This window comes from Salvelinus alpinus, chromosome 4 (assembly GCF_045679555.1).
Source record: "Salvelinus alpinus chromosome 4, SLU_Salpinus.1, whole genome shotgun sequence".
NCBI lineage: Eukaryota > Metazoa > Chordata > Actinopteri > Salmoniformes > Salmonidae > Salvelinus > Salvelinus alpinus.
In genome coordinates, this window is record NC_092089.1 from 76,562,702 (window position 1) to 76,570,339 (window position 7,638).

At 46.2% G+C, this 7,638-nt stretch overlaps 1 pseudogene; it reads right to left on the bottom strand.

The window, feature by feature from the left end:
• Nucleotides 1-827: 827 nt before the first annotated feature.
• On the bottom strand, nucleotides 828-2,593 carry LOC139572518 (protein SPMIP2-like; annotated as a pseudogene).
• Between the last annotated feature and the right edge of the window lie 5,045 nt (nucleotides 2,594-7,638).

Genomic DNA, 7,638 nt, shown 5'->3' on the forward strand with positions numbered 1-7,638 from the left:
GGTATGGCAACTGCTCGGCCTCTGACCGCAGGGCACTACAGAGGGTAGTGCGTACGGCCCAGTACATCACTGGGCCAAGCTTCCTGCCATCCAGTACCTCTGTACCAGGCGGTGTCAGAGGAAGGCCTTAAAATTGTCAAAGACTCCATTTACCCTAGTCATAGACTGTTCTCTCTGCTACCGCACGGCAAGCGGTACCGGAGCGCCAAGTCTAGGTCCAAGAGGCTTCTAAACAGCTTCTACCCACAAGCCATAAGACTCCTGAACATCTAGTCAAATGGCTTCCCAGACTATTTGCATTGCCCCTCCCCCCTCTTTTACGCTTCTGCTACTCTCTGTTATTATCTATGCAGTCACTTTAATAACTCTACCTACATGTACATATTACCTCAATTACCTCGACTAACCGGTGCCCCCACACATTCTCTGTACCAGTACCCCCTGTATATAGCCTCGGTATTGTTATATTACGGCTGCTCTTTAATTATTTGTTACTTTTATTTATTGTTTTGGGGGGGGGATATTTTTCTCAACTGCATTGTTGGTTAAGGGCTTGTAAGTATGTATTTCACTGTAACCTGTTGTATTTGGCGCATGTAACAAATTCAATTTGATTTGATACCCAAGAAGACTCGAGGCTGTAATCGCTGCCAAAGGTGCTTCAACAGAGTACTGAGTAAAGGGTCTGAATACTAATGTAAATGTGATATTTTTATATATATACACAATTGCAAAAATGTAAAAAAACCTACTATTTTTGCTTTGTCATTATTGAGTATTGTGTGTAGATTGATAAGGGGGGAAAAAACTATTTTAATACATTTTAGAATAAGGCTGTAACGTAACAAGATGTGGAAGAAGTCAAGGGGTCTGAATACTTTCCGAATGCACTGTATAGCGTATATCCAGCTATGAAATGTGTCCTACATTCTTTGGTAAGGGAGGAAATTTCACATTCCTAGAGTTAATGACTTACTGTTGAGAAGAACATATTTGTTGTTGTCTTGGCTGTAATTTTCATACTTGTTGTGCGCCCAAACGAATTTGCTGCGGGCCTCGACAGATTGCTTATTTAGAAAGTGGGGCGGTGAATGCCTGCAAAAGTGGAAGTGGTGAATAATGGTTGGAGAACAATGCACCTACATTTACTCAACATGCCTGCTTTGGTGCTATCACTTTCCCATTGGAAATGTACACAGAGTGCAGGTAAAAGGATTCTGACTGACTGAAAATAAAATACATTCAATAAAGTATGGGTTACCATATGTGGGGCATACCATGGGTTTTGATATCTGTTGGTGACTCTGTCCTCAAGGCCGGAGCGGAATTCAGCTCTCTACAGGAACAACATGGTCTGATTCACTTCAAAATCTCTATGTTATAACAGTTAAATGGATGGCTGAATAAAAATGTCACAATTGAAGTGGCTTTGTCTTAATACCCATGTAATGCTGTCATCAGAATGAGAGTGTGTAAGAATAGGGTCATGAGCCATGACAACTTTGGGAATTGTGATTAGAGTATTGTCTTACAACACTCTGAGCATTATGACATGGGACAATTGTGACATAATTTGTTGAGAATCATGATTACAGTTTTGCCTTATGACAACATTTGGACTATTGTGACAGGTGAGCATTTTGACATCATGACTACATTATTCTCTTATGACAACATAATGACCATTGTGACAGGTGAGCATTATGACATCATTATTATAGTATTGTTTTATGACAACATTCTTACCATTGTGGCAGGTCAAATCTATAATGTTACCATGAACCATTTAAACGTGCTGAATGACTTTTCAAAACAATACTGATATAAGTCTAGATAAGACAAGCTTACATTAGCATATGTTACATTCGCTTTATGTCGTACCACAACGCCTAACTCCCTCCTTTATTAATTTGGGCTTCATTTGGGCTCCACCTTAATTTGCATATTGCTGAGCGGAGTCCTACTGTTCAGCTGCTGGTGATATTGCATGCCCCATCCCACCCCTCTAATGTAGCACTGTTTGGGGGGTGGGGTGCAGGGAGTAGGCCGGCACAGGTCATTCAAATCGCTTGTACCCATAGGTGACAAAGGGCGAACCCCAATCTAGCGGGGAAAGTTGATCAATCTTGCACTGTAGTCTCCAATTCCATCTGGACCTTGTTAGAATCAACATAGTGAAATGTGAGAACCATTCATACATAGTGAACAACACAGAACCCTAATCTAAAGTAATACCCTTTAGAGGGCATTTGCCAATGAAAGGGCTGTGTCAAGTATCTGTTATCCACTCACCCCCACAGTTCCTTGTCTTGAACCATTTACATGTCATTGAAATCACAAAATACCAATAAGCATATCATGAAACATCCCCAATGTATAATTAAAAAATAAGCCTAATTATAATTGCACCATGAATAAAATGGAACATACTGTACACACCATAGCCTACGTAGCTAATAAGAAGTGATTGTTGTAACCTATTTATACAAAATTCTACATTAAACCCAATAATTACATGACACATACCGGTATAAACCATCCTTTGACCATAGGCTTTTGGGGGCCTTCCTTGTATCATTGTGCTTATCTCCATTGGAACTTTTATTTTCATACTAGATAGCCTACTAGCAGCCAAATACACAGTTATCGCAGGACGCCCGCGGTCGATATGTGAGCCCAGTGTGCGCTGGTGATGGGGTCAGTGGGTTGTTGCCATGCGACACATGGTTGTCACCATGCTTTCAAGACAACTGGGAACTCTTATTTTTACCTTTTTATTCATTATACAAAATTATTAACAATTTACATCCCTACATCAAACTGTCTGTCTAAAATAACAAAACACAGGTATAAACAAGAAAATACTAAATACAGTACATACCAAAAAATTTAAAAAAATAAATAAAAAAATAAATATATACACACACACACACACACACAACCGTTCAAAATTTTGGGTTCACTTAGAAATTTCCTTGTTTTCCATGAAAACATACATGAAATGAGTAAATATAGTCAAGACGTTGACAAGGTTATAAATAATTATTTTTAATTGAAATAATAATTGTGTCGTTCAAATTTGGCTTTCGTCAAAGAATCCTTTGTTTTTCAGCAATTACAGCCTTGTAGACCTTTGACAATCTAGTTGTCAATTTGTTGAGGTAATATGAAGAGATTTCACCCCATGCTTCCTGAAGCACCTCCCACAAGTTGGATTGGCTTGATGGGTACTTCTTACGTACCATACGGTCAAACTGCTCCCACAACAGCTCAACAGGGTTGAGTTCCGGTGACTGTGCTGGCCACTCCATTATAGACAGAATGCCAGCTGACTGCTTCTTCCCTAAATAGTTATTGTATAGTTTGGAGCTGTGCTTTGGGTCATTGTCCTGTTGTAGGAGGAAATTGGCTCCAAATAAGCGCCGTCCACAGGGTATGGCATGGTGTTGCAAAATGGAGTGATAGCCTTCCTTCTCCAAGAACCCTTTTACCCTATTCAAATCTCCCACTTTACCACCACCAAAGCACCACCAGACCATCACATTGCCTCCACCATGCGTGAAAGATGGCGTCAAGCACTTCTTCAGCATCTTTAAAAAACGTTCTGCGCCTCACAAATGTTCTTCTTTGTGATCCGAACACCTCAAACTTAGATTAGTCTGTCCATAACACTTTTTTCCAATCTTCCTCTGTCCAGTGTCTGTGTTCTTTTGCCAATCTTTTCATTGGCCAGTCTGAGATATGGATTTTTCTTTGCAACTCTGCCTAGAAAGCCAGTATCCCGGAGTCGCCTCTTCACTGTTGACGTTGAGACTGGTCTTTTGCGGGTTCTTTAATGAAGCTGCCAGTTGAGGACTTGTGAAGCGTCTGTTTCTCAAACTAGACACTCACTTGTCCTCTTGCTCAGTTGTGCACTGGGGCCTCCCACTCCTCTTTCTATTTTGGTTAGAGCCAGTTTGCGCTGTTCTGTGAAGGAAGTTGTAAGAGATTTTCAGTTTCTTGGCAATTTCTCGCATGGAATAGCCTTCATTTCTCAGAACAAGAATAGATGACGTGTTTCAGAAGAAAGTTCTTTGTTTCTGGGCATTTTGAGCCTGTAATCGAACCCACAAATGCTGATGCCCAAGATACTCAACTTGTCTAAAGAAGGACAGTTTTATTGTTTCTTTAATCAGAACAGTTTTCAGCTGTGCTAACATAATTGCAAAAGGGTTTTCTAATGATCAATTAGCTTTTTAAAATTATAAACTTGGATTAGCTAACACAACGTGCCATTGGAACACAGGAGTGATGGTTGCTGATAATGGGCCTCTGTACGCCTATGTAGATATTCCTTAAAAAAAATCTGCTGTTTCCAGCTACAATAGTCATTTACAACATTAACAATGTCTACACTGCATTTCTGATCAATTTGATGTTATTTTAATAACAAAAAAAATTGCTTTTCTTTCAAAAATCAAGACATTTCTAAGTGACCCCAAACTTTTGAACTGTAGTGTATACAGTAAATAACATAAAACACACATATATATATATATATAAAATGACAATTATAGTGCAATTGTATTCACTATGAAGAAAATTGCATTATGATGATTCACTATGGACAATGTCTTTACAAGAGGATTAAATTACATCAAAAATATTTGTTATTTTAGTATAGAAATCTGGATTTTTTTCTGTAAAGTATTTGGCAACAAGAATAAAAACATTCACAATAATTTCAATTGTCTTATCATTGCAATAGTAACATATATCATTCATTGTAACGGTTTTCTTCCAGGGGTGAAGGAGAGGACCAAAGTGCAGCGCGGCTAGTGTTAAACATGTTTAATAAAGAACAAGTGAAACACTACAAACAACAATACAAAATAACAAATGTGCAAAAACCGAGACAGACCTATCTGGTGCAGACAATCACAGAGACAGGAAACAAACACCCACAAAATCCCAACACAAAACAAGCCTCCTATATATGATTCTCAATCAGGGACAACGATTACCATCTGCCTCTGATTGAGAACCATATTAGGCTGGACATAGAAACAGACAAACTAGACACACAACATAGAATTCCCACCCAGCTCACGTCCTGACCAACACTAAACAAGCAAAACACATAATAACTCTGGTCAGGACGTTACAGTACCCCCCTCCTGAGGTGCGGACTCCGAACACACCCCTACAACTCAAGAGGAGGGTCTGGGTGGGCATCTGTCCGCGGTGGCGGCTCCGGCGGTGGACGAGGACACCACTCCACCACTGTCTTTGTCCCCCTCCTTAGCGTCCTTTGAGTGGCGACCCTCGCCCACGACCTTGGCCTAAGAATCCTCCCCAAGGCCCCCACATGATTTTGGAGGTAGCTCAGGACAGAGAGGTAGCTCAGGACAGAGAGGTAGCTCAGGACAGAGAGGTAGCTCAGGACAGAGAGGTAGCTCAGGACAGAGAGGTAGCTCAGGACAGAGAGGTAGCTCAGGACAGAGGGGTAGCTCAGGACAGAGGGGTAGCTCCGGACAGAGGGGTAGCTCCGGACAGAGGGGTAGCTCCGGACAGAGGGGTAGCTCCGGACAGAGGGGTAGCTCCGGACAGAGGGGCAGCTCCGGACTGTAGGGCAGCTCCGGACTGTAGGGCAGCTCCGGACTGTAGGGCAGCTCATGACTGTAGGGCAGCTCATGACTGTAGGGCAGCTCATGACTGTAAGGCAGCTCATGACTGTAGGGCAGCTCATGACTGTAGGGCAGCTCATGACTGTAGGGCAGCTCATGACTGTAGGGCAGCTCATGACTGTAGGGCAGCTCATGACTGTAGGGCAGCTCATGACTGTAGGGCAGCTCATGACTGTAGGGCAGCTCATGACTGGCTGACGGCTCTGGACGCTCATGGCTGGCTGACGGCTCCGGCAGATCCTGTCTTGTTGGCGGCTCTGGCAGATCCTGTCTGGTTGGCGGCCCTGGCAGATCCTGACTGACGAATGGCTCTAGCGGCTCCTGACTGACGAACGGCTCTAACGGCTCGGGACAGACGGATGGCTCTAACGGCGCTGGGGAGACGGATGGCTCCGATGGCGCTTGGCAGACGGCCAGCTCTGACGGCGTTGGGCAGACGGACAGTTCAGGCGCCGCTGGGCAGACGGGCAGTTCAGGCGCCGCTGGGCAGACGGGCAGTTCAGGCGCCGCTGGGCAGACGGGCAGTTCAGGCACCGCTGGGCAGACGGCAGACTCTGGCCGGCTGAGACGCACTATAGGCCTGATGCGTGGTGCCGGAACTGGAGGTACCGGGCTGAGGGCACGCACCTCAGGGCGAGTGCGGGGAGCAGGAACAGGGCACACTGGACTCTCGAGGCGCACTATAGGCCTGGTGCGTGGTACCGGAACTGGAGGTACCGGGCTGAGGGCACGCACCTCAGGGCGAGTGCGGGGAGAAGGAACAGTGCGTACAGGGCTCTGGAGACGCACAGGAGGCTTGGTGCGTGGTGCCGGAACTGGAGGTACCGGGCTGAGGGCACGCACCTCAGGGCGAGTGCGGGGAGCAGGAACAGGGCACACTGGATTCTCAAAGCGCACTATAGGCCTGGTGCGTGGTGCCGGAACTGGAGGCACTGGGCTGGAGACACGCACCATAGGGAGAGTGCGTGGAGGAGGAACAGGGCTCTGGAGATGCACTGGAAGCCTGGTGCGTGGTGTAGGCACTGGTGGTACTGGGCTGGGGCGGGAAGGTGGCGCCGGATATACCGGACCGTGAAGGAGGACACGCGCTCTTGAGCACCGAGCCTCTCCAACCTTACCAGGTTGAATGGTCCCCGTAGCCCTGCCAGTGCGGCGAGGTGGAATAGCCCGCACTGGGCTATGCAGGCGAACCGGGGACACCACCTGTAAGGCTGGTGCCATGTACGTCGGCCCGAGGAGACGTACTGGAGGCCAGATATGTTGGGCCGGCTTCATGGCACCCGGCTCGATGCCCAACCTAGCCCTACCAGTGCGGCAAGGTGGAATAGCCCGCACTGGGCTAAGCACGCGTACTGGGGACACCGTGCGCTCCACCGCATAACACGGTGTCTGACCAGTACGACGCCCTCTCACTCCACGGTAAGCCCGGGGAGTTGGCTCAGGTATCCAACCCGGCTTCGCCACACTCCCCTTTAGCCCCCCCCCCCCCCCAAGAAATTTTTGGGTGAGCCTCTCGGGCTTCCAGCCTCTCTTACGTGCTGCCTCCTCAATCCACCGCTCCTGGGCTGTGGCTGCCTCCTTCTCCTCCCGAGAGCGGCGATTCTCTCCAACCTTAGCCCAGGGTCCTTCTCCGTTGAATATTTGCTCCCAAGACCATTCCTCCTGGTACCGCTGCTTCTGTTGCTGCTGCCCATTTCCACGCTGCTTGGTCCGGGTTTGGTGGGTGATTCTGTAACGGCTTTCTTCCAGGGGTGAAGGAGAGGACCAAAGTGCAGCGCGGCTAGTGTTCAACATGTTTAATTAAAGAACAAGTGAAACACTACAAACAACATACAAAATAACAAATGTGAAAAAACCGAGACAGACCTATCTGGTGCAGACAATCACAGAGACAGGAAACAAACACCCACCAAATCCCAACACAAAACAAGCCTCCTATATATGATTTTCAATCAGGGACAACGATTACCAT